A 17191-nucleotide genomic window follows, 5' to 3' on the forward strand; every position below is an offset into this window, starting at 1 on the left:
TCTCATTAGAAGCGATTGGAATAATGGCTACCTCAGTACTTTACACAAGATTTTCCGCGGGAGCCATCATGTGACCACTTGCTTAATGTGGTCCCTTACGGCTATTCTTCAACATAAATGCGTAAAAAGACGTCACAATGCTGTAGACACCTTGGGGAATACGTAGAAAGCGTAAGCTCATTCGTAGCCCATTCACAGCCATATAAGGAGTCATTGGCATGAAGCGGTTTTAAAAAATGCGGCACTTCCTGATTGGATTTTTATCTGGGTTTCGCCTGTAACATCAGTTCTGTTGCACTCACAGACAATGTCTTTGCAGTTTTGGAAACGTCAGAGTGTTTTCTATCCAAAGCTGTCAATTATATGCATAGCTGAGCATCTTGTCATGACAAAATATCCCGTTTAAAACGGGAACGTTTTTTATCCAAAAATGAAAACACTGCTCCTAGAGTTGCAACAGGTTAAAGCACCCCCACACCAACACACCTCCTCCTACATGCTTCACAGTGGGAACCACACATGCGGAGATAATCCGTTCACCTACTCGGCGTCTCACAATGGCGCGGCAGTTGGAACCATAAATCTAAAATTTGGGCTCATCAGACCAAAGGACAGATTTCCACCTGTCTAATGATCATTGCTCGTGTTTCTTGGCCCAAGCAAGTCTCTTCTTATTATTGGTGTCCTTTAGTAGTGGTTTCTTTGCAGCAATTCGACCATGAAGGCCTGATTCACACAGTCTCCTCTGGACAGTTGATGTTGAGATGTGTCTTACTTGAACTCTGATGCATTTATTTGGGCTGCAATTTCTGAGGCTGATAACTCTAATGAACGTATCCTCTGTAGCTGATGTAACTCTGGATCTTCCTTTCCTGTGGCGGTCCTCATGAGAGCCAGTTTCATCAAAGCGCTTGATGGTTTTTGCAACTGCACTTGAAGAAACTTTCAAAGTTCTCAAAATGTTCCAAATTGACTAACCTTCATGTCTTAAAGTAATGATGGACTGCCGTTTCTCATTGCTTATTTGTCACTCGTTTCAGGAAACTAGGCGTATGTCGCGGGTCACTACTTCACAGGAGAGCCATTTGAACGTACACATTTTTGTCAGAAATGCCTTCTGGAACATGTGAACTTTCATGTGCCTTAATAACTTCTTAAGGCTAGGGGGCAGTATTCTGAAGTTCGGATGACTGACATGCCCAAAGTAAACTGCCTGTTACTCAGGCCCAGAAGATAGGATATGATATAAGTATAATATAATTGGTAGCATTGGATAGAAAACTCTGAATTTCCTAAAACTGTTAAAATAATGTCTGAGTATAACAGAACTGATAAGGCAGGCGAAAATCTGAGGAGAATCCATCCGTAGTTTTTATTTAGAGGTCACAGGCCATTCCAATGCTTGTCTATGGGATATTCAAAGGAATTCCGCCCAGATTGAAGTTCCTATGGCTTACACTAGATGTCAGTATTTAGAAAGTGTTTCAGTCTTGTTTTTTGAAAAATAGTAGTTATAGTTTTTCAAGGTGTCTCTCGTTAGGACTGTAGTCTTGTGGCGCACGTGGATGAGGGCGTGCACTTCGATATTTCTCTCTGCTATTGAACATGCAATTTAAAACCGGAATGTAGTATCGTTTATTTACATATTAGGGTACCTGAGGATTGATTAGAAACGTTGTTTGACTTGTTTGTACGATGTTTACCGGTAACTCTTGGGATTCCTTTGTCTGCAAGTTGAATGAATGGAAAGGGTGGATTACTGAATCAAACGCACCAACTACGCCTCTGCTGGTTTGAAAAATGTTTTTAATTCTGGTGTATGCGGGGAGCTGTCAGATAATCGCATTGGTATGATTTCGCTGTAAAGCCTTTTTGAAATCTGACAAAGCGGCTGGATTAACAAGAAGTTAAGCTTTGACACTTGTATTTTCATGAATGTTTAATACTACGATTTTTGTATTTTGAATTTCGCGCTCTGCAATTTCACCGGATGTTGTCGAGGTGGGGTGCTAGCGTCCCACCTAGCCTATTAATAACAGACTTGTATGACATCTGTAAATACGAATAAAATTGGTAAATGACTAGCCTAGTTGGTTTAGCCACAGAAAAGGTCAGCAACTTTCCCGCTAGCCATAATTGGCTGAGATAATGAGTGGGCTGGACATGCCGAGAGAGGAGTTCAGATTGGTCTGCCATATAGCAAGCTTCTGTCTATTTGAGCTGGTCAGTATGTGTAGGTAATCCTGTCTATCGCGGCTTTAAAACTCAGTTTTTGAGTGTCTGGAGTTTTGAAACCAGTGGAGTTAAGAGTATGATAGCTAAGGACATGGAGAAAACACATGTCTCCGAATTACATCTTCATACTAAGGGCAACCATGGAATCTATGACAGGGAGAGGCATCCATCCATGATGTAAGAGAGTCTAGCTAGCTACATTCAGATATCACACATTTCCAATTTTGACAAAGTTATTTTAATTTCAAGTTAAAGTATACTGTTAGCTAGCTAACGTTAACTGGCTGGCTCGCTAGCTAACATTATGTGTATGATGTTATTATTCATATCTCAGAGCAATTTGCTTTGCTAGTTATAGGCTAATGTTAGCTAGCTAACATTGAGCCTGGGTGGTTTGCTACCTGCAGATTCATGCAGGGTAGTAACGTCATGAGTTGGGATTATGGTTCATTGTTTACCTAGCTAGCTCGCTACATGTCTTAAAATACTTCACTATGCAAGAAACCATTTCAATTGAATGTCACTGCAACAACTGTTGAAAGATGTAGCTGGTAAATTCGCCATTTACTCTGATTTCAGAGAACTTTCGTCAGTGTGCCAGAGCGCAGAATAACTGACAAATTTACTAACGCTCAACACCCGTTGGAAAAAGCGTAAATTGTGGCCAGCAGGACAGTTGCAGTCACCAACACTCTGGATAACATAAAAACAGCCTGACCAGCTCTGCTAGGGTGAGTAAAATGGTCAGTTAGCTGTTCTCTCATTTGTGTCTGGAAGTAGCGAGCAAGCTAGCCAACATTAGCCAGTTAGTTTGGGTGCTTAACTGTTCTTGTAGTTAGGACAGAACACTCAGATCAACCCTTAACGAGATGGGTGGGGATAAAGATTTAGAGGGTGTGAACGATGCTGAATGGGCATAGAGAAAGAAGAGCTCTCCAGTAGGTACTAAAATGTTCAAAGGCCATTTCCTAAAAAGTTCCTTTACAAATTTATCAATCGTCAAAGCAGAATTACTTACCATTGTTCCTCAAATCCAGTGTATAATATAACATTTTGTAGCACTGTCTTTGCTTTTATCCAATGTACAAAACACAATTTCAAATTTCGCTACATAATTGTATTTTCTTACTTCACCTTTATTTAACCAGGTAGGCTAGTTGAGAACAAGTTCTCATTTACAACTGCGACCTGGCCAAGAAAAGCAGTGCGACACAAACAACAGAGTTACATATAGAATAAACAAGCGTACAGTCAATAACAAAATCTTTAAAAAAAGTTTATATACAGTGTGTGCAAATGGCGTGAGGAGGAAAGGCAATAAATAGGCCATAGAAGCGAAGTAATTACAATTTAGCAAATTAACACTAGAGTGATAGATGAGCAGATGGTGATGTGCAAGTAGAAATGCTGGTGTGCAAAAGAGCAGAAAAGTAAATAAAAACAATATGGGGATGAGGTTGGTAGATTGGGTGGGCTATTTACAGATGGGCTATGTACAGCTGCAGTGATCGGTTAGCTGATGTTTAAAGTTGCTTCTGCGATTTTTGCAATTCGTTCCAGTCATTGGCAGCAGAGAACTGGAAGGAAAGGCGGCCAAAGGAGGTGTTGGCTTTGGAGATGACCAGTGAGATATACCTTCTGGAGCGCGTGCTACGGGCGGGTGTTGTTATCGTGACCAGTGAGCTGAGATAAGGCAGAGCTTTACCTAGCATAGACGTATAGATGACCTGGAGCCAATGGGTCTGGCGACAAATATGTAGCGAGGCCCAGCCGACTAGAGCATACAGGTTGCAGTGGTGGGTGGTATAAGGGGTTTTAGTGACAAAACAGAGACTGCATCCAATTTGCTGAGTAGTGTTGGAGGCTATTGTATAGATGACATCACCGAAGTCTAGGATCGGTAGGATAGTCAGTTTTATGAGTGTATGTTTGGTGGCGTGAGTGAAGGAGGCTTTGTTGCGAAATAGGAAGCCGATTCTAGATTTGATTTTGGATTGGAAATGTTTAATATGAGTCTGGAAGGAGAGTTTACAGTCTAGCCAGACACCTAGGTATTTGTAGTTGTCCACATATTCTAAGTCCAGAGGAGTCGGGCGGGCGGGTGCGGGCAGCGAATGGTTGAAAAGCATGCATTTGGTTTTACTAGCTGTGGCAAAGAAGGGGGTCGAGTGATAAATGGCAGATATGTGAGAGCAGAACTAATAAACGGGCTCTGCCCGATCACTAAAATGGCCACCCCCGTCAGAACTACAGATCACAAAATGGCAGACCGCCAAAACTACAAGTCCCAGAAGCAAGGGGAACCCTTAGAAGGTGGAGCCGACCCACAGATAAAGGGTCAAGAAAAACCAGGAAGAGGGAGAGTGTGCTGGAAGGATCTATGAACAATAGAGAAAGAGACAATAGAGATTGGCTGGATTTACCGTGTATGAGCTGGATTGTTTTGGATTTACCTGTTGGCGTTTGGACCTGGACCTACCAAGAACCCGATTCGTGTACCGAACCCTGCTATCCTTGACCTCACCTACGGCCTGGGTGGACCAGGACGGAGAAACAAACAAACAAACAGGTACTGTCCTGTTCGAAAGAACTCTCATTCTTGGGTGATTTGGTGACAGTTTACCACGTAATTTGTGACAAACGCTCCTAACCTTGAAGAGGTTTGCCACACGAGCGTGTTAAGGCTCGGGACAATACTGCCCCCTTTGGATGAATTGCGTGCCCATAGTAAACTGGAAATAAATCTGTCCAAAATTGCTAATATATGCATATAATAATAATTATTGAATAGAAAACACTCTAAAGCTTCTAAAACCGTTTGAATTATGTCTGTATGTATAGCAGAACTCACAGGGCAGCCAATCTCCCAAACTATTTTTCTCATCAGGAAAGTTGGGCCAACTTTGACGTCATCGCCCCCACCCTTCCCAACCAGCTATGGATCTGGGATCAGTTTCTATGTCTTCCGCGAGATGTCTTCTGCCAATAGAGCGTTTCATTGTGCAAATCCCGCGAGCTTTGACCCTTTGGCAGGCTAAATACTGAGTGTCGCGAGAAAATACATGCACTTTCAGGCGCGCGTTGCGCTCAGAGCGCCCTTTGTACCATGAAGCACGAGAAGAAGTCAGTTTGTCTGTTCGATTTGAGAATTGTTTTGTACGTTAATAACATCCTAAAGCTTGATTCTGCACTTAGTTTGACCAGTTTAGTCGACATATAATATGCAATTTTGAAGTTTTGATGCGGAACCCCTCGAGACCAGAAGTAATTTTGGATGCATTTCATCTGGAATTTGTCGCATTTGCTGTTTTGGGTAAGTATGACTCCTTCCACTACATTCTGATCGAAGACCATCAAAGGTAAGGGAATATTTATGTTGTAATTTTGTGTTTCTGTTGACTCCAACATAGCGGAGAAATATTGCTTATGTCTGAGCGCCGTCTCAGATTATTGAATATTGAGCGATTTCTGTAACGTTAAAAAGAAATGTGACAAAGCGATTGCATTAAGCAGTGTATCTTTCTAACTATATGTAGAAGATCAAAGTTTATGATGTGTATTGCTGTTATCTGGCGTAGTTATCTATAATTTCTCCGAACATTTTGTAGCATTTTTTGAACATGGCGTCAATGTAAACGGAGATTTATGGATATAAATTGCATATTATTGAAAAAAAACATAAATGTACTGTGTAACATGTCCTATTACTGTCATCTGATGAAGATTTTCAAAAGGTTAGTGAATTATTTTTCTTTTAATCCTGCGTTTGTGATTGCATCTTTTGTTTGACAAAATGGCAACATATCGTCTGTGTCTTTGTGGTGGTTTGATATACATATGTGCTATGTTTTCACCGTAAAACATTTTAGAAATCTGACTCGCTGGGTAGATGAACAAGGTGTTTATCTTTCATTTGAGCTATTGGACTTGTTAATGTGTGGAGGTTAAATATTTCTAAGAATATTTTTGCATTCTGTGCGCCACTTTGAGTTGAGGGGGTGGGGGGGTGCCCTTGGGGAACGTGTAGTGTGAACAAGTTAAGAGCAGTTGGAGGATGGAAGGAGTGTTGTATGGCATTGAAGCTCATTTGGAGGTTAGTTAACAGTGTCCAAAGAAGGGCCAGATGTATACAGAATGGTGTCATCTGCGTAGAGGTGGATCAGGGAATCATACACAGCAAGAGCGACATTGTTGATATAGAGTTGGCCCGAGAAGTAAACCCTGTGGTACACCCATAGAGACTGCCAGAGGTCCAGACAACAGGCCCGCCGGAATTTTGACACACTGAACTCTGTCTGAGAAGTAGTTGGTGAACCAGGCGAGGCGGTCATTTGAGAAACCAAGGCTGTTGAGTTTGCCGATAAGAATGCAATGATTGACAAAGTCGAAAGCCTTGGCCAGGTCGATGAAGACGGCTGCACAGTGCTGTCTTTAATTGATGGCGGTTATGATATTGTTTAGTACCTTGAGCGTGGCTAAGATGCACCCGTGACCAGCTCGAAAACCAGATTACACCGCGGAGAAGGTAGGGTGGGATTCGAAATGGTCAGTGATCGGTTTATTAACTTGGCTTTCGAAGACTTTAGAAAGGCAGGGAAGGATGGATATAGGTCTATAAAAGTTTGGGTCTAGAATGTCACCCCCTTTGAAGAGGCCGATGACCGTGGAAGCTTTCCAATCTTTAGGGATCTCGGACGATATGATAGAGGTTGAACAGACTGGCAATAGGGGTTGCAACAATGGCGGCGGATAATTTTAGAAAGAGAGGGTCTAGATTGTCGAGCCCAACTGATTTGTACGGGTCCAGGTTTTGCAGCTCTTTCAGAACATCTGCTATCTGGAATTGGGTGAAGGAGAAGCTGGGGAGGCTTGGGCAAGTAGCTGCGTGGGATGCGGAGCTGTTGGCTGGGGTTGGGGTAGCCAGGAGGAAAGCATGGCCAACGTAGAAAAATGCTTGTTGAAATTCTCTATTATTGTGGATTTATCGATGGTGACAGGGTTACCTAGCCTCAGTGCAGTGGGCAGCTGGGAGGAGGTGCTCTTATTCTCCATGGACTTTACAGTGTCCGAAAACGTTTTGGAGTTAGAGCTACAGAATGCAAATTTCGGTTTGAAAAAGCTAGCCTTTGTTTTCCTGACTGACCGTGTATTGGTTCCTGACTTCCCTGAAAAGTTGCATATCGCGGGGACTATTCGATGCTAGTGCAGTCCATCACAGGATGTTTTTGTGTTGGTCGAGGGCAGTCAGGTCTGGAGTGAAAGTATCTGTTCTTAGTTCTACATTTTTTGAAAGGGGCATGCTTATTTAAGATGGTGAGGAAATTACTTTTAAAGAACGACCAGGCAATCTCGACTGACGGGATGAGGTCAATATCCTTCCAGGATACCCGGGCCAGGTCGATTAGAAAGGCCTGCTCGCTGAAGTGTTTTAGGGAGCGTTTGACAGTGATTAGGAGTGGTCGTTTGACTGCGGACCCATAGCGGATTCAGGGAATGAGGCAGTGATCGCTGAGATCCTGATTGAAAACAGCAGAGGTATATTTGGAGGACAAGTTGGCAAGGATAATATCTATGAGGGTGCCCATGTGTACGGATTTAGGGTTGTACCTGGTGGGTTCCTTGATCATTTGTATAAGATTGAGGGCATCTAGCTTAGATTGTAGGACTGCCGGGTGTTAAGCATATCCCAGTTTAGGTCACCTAACAGAACGAACTCTGAAGATAGATGGGGGAAATCAATTCACCTACAGTGGGGCAAAAAAGTATTTAGTCAGCCACCAATTGTGCAAGTTCTCCCACTTAAAAAGATGAGGCCTGTAATTTTCTAGATAGCTACACTTCAACTATGACAGACAAAATGAGATTTATTTTCTCCAGAAAATCACATTGTAGGATTTTTAATGAATTTATTTGCAAATTATGGTGGAAAATAAGTATTTGGTCAATAACAAAAGTTTCTCAATACATTGTTATATACCCTTTGCCAACAATAACATACCTTAAGGGAACATTTTGACAATCACCGTATGGTTAGTGAGAAAGTCCCTATTGGAACTGTACGGTCCCTTACTAGACGTCCGAAAACATTTTAGAAATTCGGGGACGGCGTCGGGCCGAGCGGCAGGGCCAGACCTACCGGGAAGTCATCAAATGAACTTTGTCGGACATTCGGTTTTCGTTTAATAAAATAAACAAATTTTGGCCCATTTTTGCGCTATGCCGGAATATCCCACAAGAGGGCATAAGCAATCATATTGCTATTGGACAAAACATCCCGAATCACGACGTGCCATATCTCGAAAACTGAAAATATTTCAAAGCCGAAACTTGGTGAGCGTAGGTTTGGCATTATGGGAAGATGGCCCCGAACAAGATGGCGTCTAGGCCTCAACGGTTTTTGAGTTATGGCCATATTTCTGGGATTAAAGGTCCAAAATGAAAATAGAGAAAAGATTTTTTTCACGTCAAAGTCAAGGAGCCTCCGGTGTCAATAAAAAAAAATCAGCCATTTATCTATCGTCATTTAAGAGAAATCGTACGATGACCAGATCGTGATGTTCAGATATAGGTGTTTTTTTTTTTTTTTCAACGGTTACAGATCCAGTTGCAGGGTGTTCATACGAATATTTTTAAAATGTGCTGCGGAGCTCTGCGACATTTCTGTGATTTTCTATGATTTTCTGAAATAACACACACTCACTAAACCCTCCGTAAATAACTCAGTTCTTAATGTAAAGACTTAAAACTCAGGATTCTGTAAAGGCATACCCCAATGAGGATATGAGTTTATTTATAGCTTCCTGTGCCAACCGGAAGTGCCATAATTGGTGTCTCAGGGGCTGTTTGGAAGGGTTAAAAAAATCAGATCTGTCCAAAACTTCATATGTGTGATTAGACAACCCCCATGAACTGTAAATCAGTCATTTTTCCCAACAGATGTCAAAGAAAAGCTCTCACACACACACACAGCAAGGATGGAGTGACAAAGCGTGGTGTTTAAAGACACAGAGAGCAGGCAATGGCATAAACATAATCCCAAGGCGTGCCGAGTCCAACGAGGTGCCCCGCTTGACCGTAGCTCGCTCGGTCTGAGCGCAGTGACCATGAGAAAAATAGGCCCACAATGATGCCTGCACCACAATGTCATTGGATTTTGGGTGACAGCGGCGGAACCGTTAGGTTTAGAAGGACAATTCAAAACACAGGACTGTTCCTAAGGTCCTCCCGATCTGTGCAAGCCTAACCTTGACTGTGTGGCATTAACCTTTCACAGTTAAAAGAAGGTGTTTACAAAAAAACAGTGTGCATTGACTTCTCTCCCCATAGGAATACATTGCCTGCTCCCCTAAATACAACCTGGAGTCTATATGGGTTATGAATGCTGTATGAACCTGTCTTCTATGACATTCCATCAGACCACTATGAGGTCTACCTGTGTCGATTCTAAGCTTCCTGGAGCAACCGGAAGTGGTTAAATTGACCCAAAAGGTATTTGGATGTACATCACCTCGAAAGGTGACAAGGCCTCTGCATTATTCAACCCTGTGTAGATCAGTCAATTCTCAACTTAAAGACTTAAAACTCAGGATTCCCTAGGTTTCTATGTCAGTCAAGACGTGTGTATTTATAGCTTCCTGTGCCAACCGGAAGTGCCATAATTGGTGTCTCAGGGGCTGTTTGGAAGGGTTAAAAAAATCAGATCTGTCCAAAACTTCATATGTGTGATTAGACAACCCCCATGAACTGTAAATCAGTCATTTTTCCCATAAAAATTCAAAGGAAAAATAAATCACACAGATACACAACTTGGATGGAGGGACGTATTGGGGTGTGTAGAGACTGACAGTGCCTCCAATAGTTAGCTTTGTTCGAGCTAAAAAAGAACCGTCAGACCTAGAGTTCCGAAACTTTAGAATCCTGTTCTAGACCTCAGGTAGATAGTGCGTGGTGAGTTACGGCGCTCTAGGACGTTCTCGGACCGAGAAACAGCGTCGAACATTTGCAATGACTTCAATTCATTTTGACCATTACGAAAATGGCGACATTTAGAAATGTCCCAGAGACACAAGACTAGGTGCATTGTGACCGTCTCGGCCCATAGAGACAGAACCCAACATCTCGGTCCGATAGCTCATTCAAGGACCCCGTAGCAAGGCATGGAAAAAAGTGAATTTTCAGCACCAATTAGGCTTTTACTCGGACACCAAATGACCTATCGAGCCGAAACTCGGGATTCGGGGTCGCCTCACATAGGACTACACATAATGTCCGAACTGGCCCCGCAGCTAGAAAGTAACTATGTGTTTTATGGTTTTTTTATGTTTTGTACCGAAGGCCTTGTGAATTTTGGGCCAGCTCTGAAGTATGTTATACTTGGCTCCTAAATGAGTTGGGAAAAGTGGGTTTGGTGTCAGTTTGTATCAGTTTGGTGTCAGAATGATATCAAATTGACTGATGGACGGTGACTTGCAGGTGACTCTTGTCCATTAGCAATATGTTTAAGCGGTGAGGTACCATCACCAAAAGCGACATTCTGAAATCAACCCAAACGAGCGATGGAGAGGTACCAAAATCACTGCCCAGCCATCCCTATGTCATCGGGCCAGTCAATTTGGCATTCCTGCATGATTTTTATGGCATGACAAATTGGTGATGGTGAATGCCCAGTTAACCATATGGCAAATGCACAGTGACTTTGAAAGAGTGAGAAAAATCACCAAATGGACATTCTGGAATCAACCCTAACGAGTGATGGAGAGGTACCAGAATCACTGCCAAGCCATCCCGAGTTCATCGGGCCAGTCAATTTGGCATTCCTGCACAAATTTTCAGTGACTTTGCAAAAGTAAGGAACATTTGCAATATGTTTTAACAGTGAGGTACCATCACCAAAAGCGACATTCTGAAATCAACCCAAACGAGCGATGGAGAGGTACCAGTATCACTGCCCAGCCATCCCGAGGTCATCGGGCCAGTCAATTTGACATTCCTGCATGATTTTTATAGCATGACAAATTGGTAATGGTGACTGCCCAGTTAACCATATGGCAAATGCACAGTGACTTTGAAAGAGTGAGAAAAATCACCAAATGGACATTCTGGAATCAACCCTAACGAGTGATGGAGAGGTACCAGAATCACTGCCAAGCCATCCCGAGTTCATCGGGCCAGTCAATTTGGCATTCCTGCACAAATTTTCAGTGACTTTGCAAAAGTGAGAAACATTAGCAATATGTTTTAACAGTGAGGTACCATCACCAAAAGCGACATTCTGAAATCAACCCAAACGAGCGATGGAGAGGTACCAAAATCACTGCCCAGCCATCCCTATGTCATCGGGCCAGTCAATTTGGCATTCCTGCATGATTTTTATGGCATGACAAATTGGTGATGGTGACTGCCCAGTTAACCATATGGCAAATGCACAGTGACTTTGCAAAAGTGAGAAAACATGACCAAATGGACATTCTGAAATCAACACAAACAATGGCATGACCATAGTGTCCAGACTGTGCCGAGTCCAACGAGGTGCCCCGCTTGACCGTAGCTCGCTCGGTCTGAGCGCAGCGACCATGAGAAAAATAGGCCCAATATGAAGCCTGCACCAGTACGTCATTTGATTTTGGGTGACAGCGGCGGAACCGTTAGGTTTAGAAAGACAATTCAACCACAGGACTGTTCCTAAGGTCCTCCTGATCTGTCCAAGCCTATCCTTGACCGTGTGACATTAACCCTTCACAGTCAAAAGAAGGTGTTTACATAAAAACAGTGTTCATTGACTTCTCTCCCCATAGGAATACATTGGCTGCTCCACTAAATACAACCTGGAGTCTATATGGGTTATGAATGTTGTATGAACCTGTCTTCGGTACCAGTCCATCAGACCACTATAAGGTCTACCTGTGTCGATTCTAGGCTTCCTGGGCCAACCGGAAGTGCTTAAAATCACCCTAAAAGTGTATATCCATACACTGCCTGCAATTTGATGGACATAGTGCATTGAACCCTGTGTAAATCAGTCAATTCTTAACGTAAAGACTTAAAACTCAGGATTCTGTAATAGAATACCCCAATGAGGATGTGTGTTGAGTTATAGCTTCCTGTGCCAACCGGAAGTGCAATAATTGGTGTCTCATGTGCTGTTTGGAGGGGTTAAAAAAATCAGATCTTTCCAAAACTTCATATATATGATTAGGCAACCCCCATGAACTGTAAATCAGTCATTTTTCCCATAAAAATTCAAAGGAAAACTAAATCACTCAGATTCACAACTTGGATGGAGGGACGTATTGGGGTGTGTAGAGACTGAGAGTGCCTCCAATAGTTAGCTTTGTTTGAGCTAAAAAAGAACCGTCAGACCTAGAGTTCCGAAACTTTAGAATCCTGTTCTAGACCTCAGGTAGATAGTGCGTGGTGAGTTACGGCGCTCTAGAATGTTCTCGGACCGAGAAACAGCGTCGAACATTTGCAATGACTTCAATTCATTTTGACCATTACGAAAATGGCGACATTTAGAAATGTCCCAGAGACACAAGACCAGGTGCATTGTGACCGTCTCGGCCCATAGAGAGAGAACCCAACATCTCGGTCCGATAGCTCATTCAAGGACCCCGTAGCAAGGCATTGAAAAAAGTGGATTTTCAGCACCAATTAGGCTTTTACTCGGACACCAAATGACCTATCGAGCCGAAACTCGGGATTCGGGGTCGCCTCACATAGGACTACACATAATGTCCGAACTGGCCCCGCAGCTAGAAAGTAACTGTGTTTTATGGTTTTTTTAATGTTTTGTACCGAAGGCCTTGTGAATTTTGGGCCAGCTCTGAAGTATGTTATACTTGGCTCCTAAACGAGTTGGGAAAAGTGGGTTTGGTGTCAGTTTGTATCAGTTTGGTGTCAGAATGATATCAAATTGACTGATGGACGGTGACTTGCAGGTGACTCTTGTCCATTAGCAATATGTTTAAGCGGTGAGGTACCATCACCAAAAGCGACATTCTGAAATCAACCCTAACGAGCAATGGAGAGGTACCAGTATCACTGCCCAGCCATCCTGAGGTCATCGGGCCAGTCAATTTGGCATTCCTGCATGATTTTTATGGCATGACAAATTGGTGATGGTGACTGCCCAGTTAACCATATGGCAAATGCACAGTGACTTTGAAAGAGTGAGAAAAATCACCAAATGGACATTCTGGAATCAACCCTAACGAGTGATGGAGAGGTACCAGAATCACTGCCAAGCCATCCCGAGTTCATCGGGCTAGTCAATTTGGCATTCCTGCACAAATTTTCAGTGACTTTGCAAAAGTCAGAAAACATTTGCAATATGTTTTAACAGTGAGGTACCATCACCAAAAGTGACATTCTGAAATCAACCCAAACGAGCGATGGAGAGGTACCAGAATCACTGCCCAACCATCCCGAGTTCATCGGGCCAGTCAATTTGGCATTCCTGCATGATTTTTATAGCATGACAAATTGGTGATGGTGACTGCCCAGTTAACCGTATGGCAAATGCACAGTGACTTTGCAAAAGTGAGACAACATTTGCAATATGTTTTAACAGTGAGGTACCATCACCAAAAGCGACATTCTGAAATCAACCCAAACGAGCGATGGAGAGGTACCAGAATCACTGCCAAGCCATCCCGAGTTCATCGGTTCAGTCAATTTGGCATTCCTGCATGATTTTTATGGCATGACAAATTGGTGATGGTGAATGCCCAGTTAACCATATGGCAAATGCACAGTGACTTTGAAAGAGTGAGAAAAATCACCAAATGGACATTCTGGAATCAACCCAAACGAGTGATGGAGAGGTACCAGAATCACTGCCAAGCCATCCCGAGTTCATCGGGCCAGTCAATTTGGCATTCCTGCACAAATTTTCAGTGACTTTGCAAAAGTAAGGAACATTTGCAATATGTTTTAACAGTGAGGTACCATCACCAAAAGTGACATTCTGAAATCAACCCAAACGAGCGATGGAGAGGTACCAGAATCACTGCCCAGACATCCCGAGGTCATCGGGCCAGTCAATTTGGCATTCCTGCATGATTTTTATGGCATGACAAATTGGTGATGGTGAATGCCCAGTTAACCATATGGCAAATGCACAGTGACTTTGCAAAAGTGAGAAAACATAAACAAATGGACATGATGAAATCAACACCACGAGTGATTGAAAGGAACAACAATCACTGCCCGGCCATCCCGAGTTCATCAGGCCAGTCAATTTTGCATTTCTGAAGGATTTTTGAGCATGTCAAATTTCTTATGACATTTGGCCCCCACAAAACATATGCCTTATGCACAAGCAAAAAAAACAAAAAACATTATGATAATAAAATATGACTAAAGTATGTTGATACAGTTCTTATACGTGTGTAACTGACGCAAAATTATTTCGAAAAACGGTCCAGAAAGCACTTTTTTAGGGGTGTGTGAAGTTTATGAAATTTAATAATTTTTGACTTTTGACTTCTGACTTCCTATGAAATCATATTGCAGATGGACAAAACATATGCAATAATGCGCAAGTAAAAAAATTATGATAATAAAATTGGACAAAAGTATTTTCATACAGTTCTTATACATGTGTAATTGTCAAAAAAAGCGAAAGAATTTCGAAAAACGGTCCAGAAAGCACTTTTTTAAGGGGTGATAAGTTTTTTTCAAAAAATTCATTTTTTCAAAATTTGGCTTTTGGATGTTGACTTGGAGTCCAATATCAATATGAAAAACCATGGTGGAGCGCAATCGCCACCTGTTGGATTTTTGAAGTGTTACAACTGGCAATAGCCATATGGCAATTGAAGTAAACTTTGCATGAATCAACGCCGCTTTGGGTGGTATTGGCCAATGTGTACATGGTTTGTCCTATGCCAATAATTTGCCATTCATTTTTGTCCACTACGGGGGTGAATTCCCTTACAGAGGTCAAACGTTTTCTGTAAGTCTTCACAAGGTTTTCACACACTGTTGCTGGTATTTTGGCCCATTCCTCCACGCAGAACTCCTCTAGAGCAGTGATGTTTTGGGGCTGTTGCTGGGCAACAGACTTTCAACTCCCTCCAAAGATTTTCTATGGGGTTGAGATCTGGAAACTGGCTTGGCCACTCCAGGACCTTGAAATGCTTCTTACGAAGCCACTCCTTCGTTGCCCGGGCGGTGTGTTTGGGATCATTGTCATGCTGAACGACCCAGCCACGTTTCATCTTCAATGCCCTTGCTGGTGGAACGAGGTTTTCACTCAAAATCTCACGATACATGGCCCCATTCATTCTTTCCTTTACACGGATCAGTCGTCCTGGTCCCTTTGCAGAAAAACAGCCCCAAATCATGATGTTTCCACCCCCATGCTTCACAGTAGGTATGGTGTTCTTTGGATGCATTTCAGCATTCTTTGTCCTCCAAACACGACGAGTTGAGTTTTAACCAAAAAGTTATATTTTGGTTTCATCTGACCATATGACATTCTCTCAATCTTCTTCTGGATTGGGAGAATGTCATATGGTCAGATGAAACCAAAATATAACATTTACTAGGTGCCCGCTTGGTGTCCTCCGTCAAAATTATTGCGTAATCTCCAGCTGCATGCATGTTTCCATTTTCTTCAGAGGAGAAACACAACTGCCACGAATGATTTATCATCGAATAGATATGTGAAAAACACCTTGAGGATTGATTCTAAACAACGTTTGCCATGTTTCTGTAGATATTATGGAGTTAATTTGGAAAAAGGTTTGGCGTTGTAATGACTGAATTTTCGGGGTTTTTTCTTAGCGAAACGTGATGAACAAAACGGAGCGATTTGTCCTGCACAAATAATCCTTTTGGAAAAACTGAACATTTGCTATCTAACTGAGAGTCTCCTCATTGAAAACATCCAAAGTTCTTCAAAGGTAAATTATTTTATTTGAATGCTTTTCTTGTTTTTGTGAAAATGTTGCCTGCTATATAAGTTCTGTTATAGTCAGACATTATTTTAACAGTTTTATAAACTTCAGTGTTTTCTATCCAATTCTACCAATTATATGCATATCCTAGCTTCTGGCCTGAGTAACAGGCAGTTTACTTTAGGCACGTCAGACAGGCGGAAATTCAGGAAACTAGCATTACTCGCAGAGAGGTTAACATGCATGAAACCAAGTCTTTTTCGGTTACAGAAGTCAACAAATGAGAGTGCCTGGGGACACGCGGGGCGTGAGTTAACCTCCACATCACCTGCGGAACAGAGGAGGAGTAGGATGAGGGTATGGCTGAAGGCTATCAGAACTGGAGTCTAGTGTGTTGGGGACAGAGAATAAAATGAGCAGATTTCTGGGTGTAGTAGAATAGATTCAAGGCATGATGCACAGACAGGGGTATGGTGGGGTGCGGGTACTGTGGAGGTAAGCCCAGGCACCGAGTGATGATGAGAGGTTGCATCTCTGGATGGGCTAGTTATGCTGGGTGAAGTCACCGCATGTGTGGGAGGTGGGACAAAGGAGGTATCTGAGGCAAGTTGAGTGGGACTAGGGGCTCCGCAGTAAACTAAAACAATGATAACTATCTTAAACAGTGTACAAGGCATTTTGACATTTGAGAGAGACATAAAGCGAGGCATAAAGCAATCACAGGTGTTGATTGGGAGAGCTAGCTAAGACAACAGGTAAGACAACAGATAATCAAATCAAATTTATTTATATAGCCCTTCTTACATCAGCTGATATATCAAAGTGCTGTACAGAAACCCAGCCTAAAACCCCAAACAGCAAGCAATGCAGGTGTAGAAGCTCAGTGGCTAGGAAAAACTCCCTAGAAAGGCCAAAACCTAGGAAGAAACCTAGAGAGGAACCAGGCTATGAGGGGTGGCCAGTCCTCTTCTGGCTGTGCCGGGTGGAGATTATAACATGGCCAATATGTTAAAATGTTCATAAATGACCAGCATGGTCTAATAACAGTAATCACA

The sequence above is a fragment of the Oncorhynchus masou genome, chromosome 24, assembly GCF_036934945.1.
Source record: "Oncorhynchus masou masou isolate Uvic2021 chromosome 24, UVic_Omas_1.1, whole genome shotgun sequence".
Taxonomy (NCBI): Eukaryota; Metazoa; Chordata; class Actinopteri; order Salmoniformes; family Salmonidae; genus Oncorhynchus; species Oncorhynchus masou.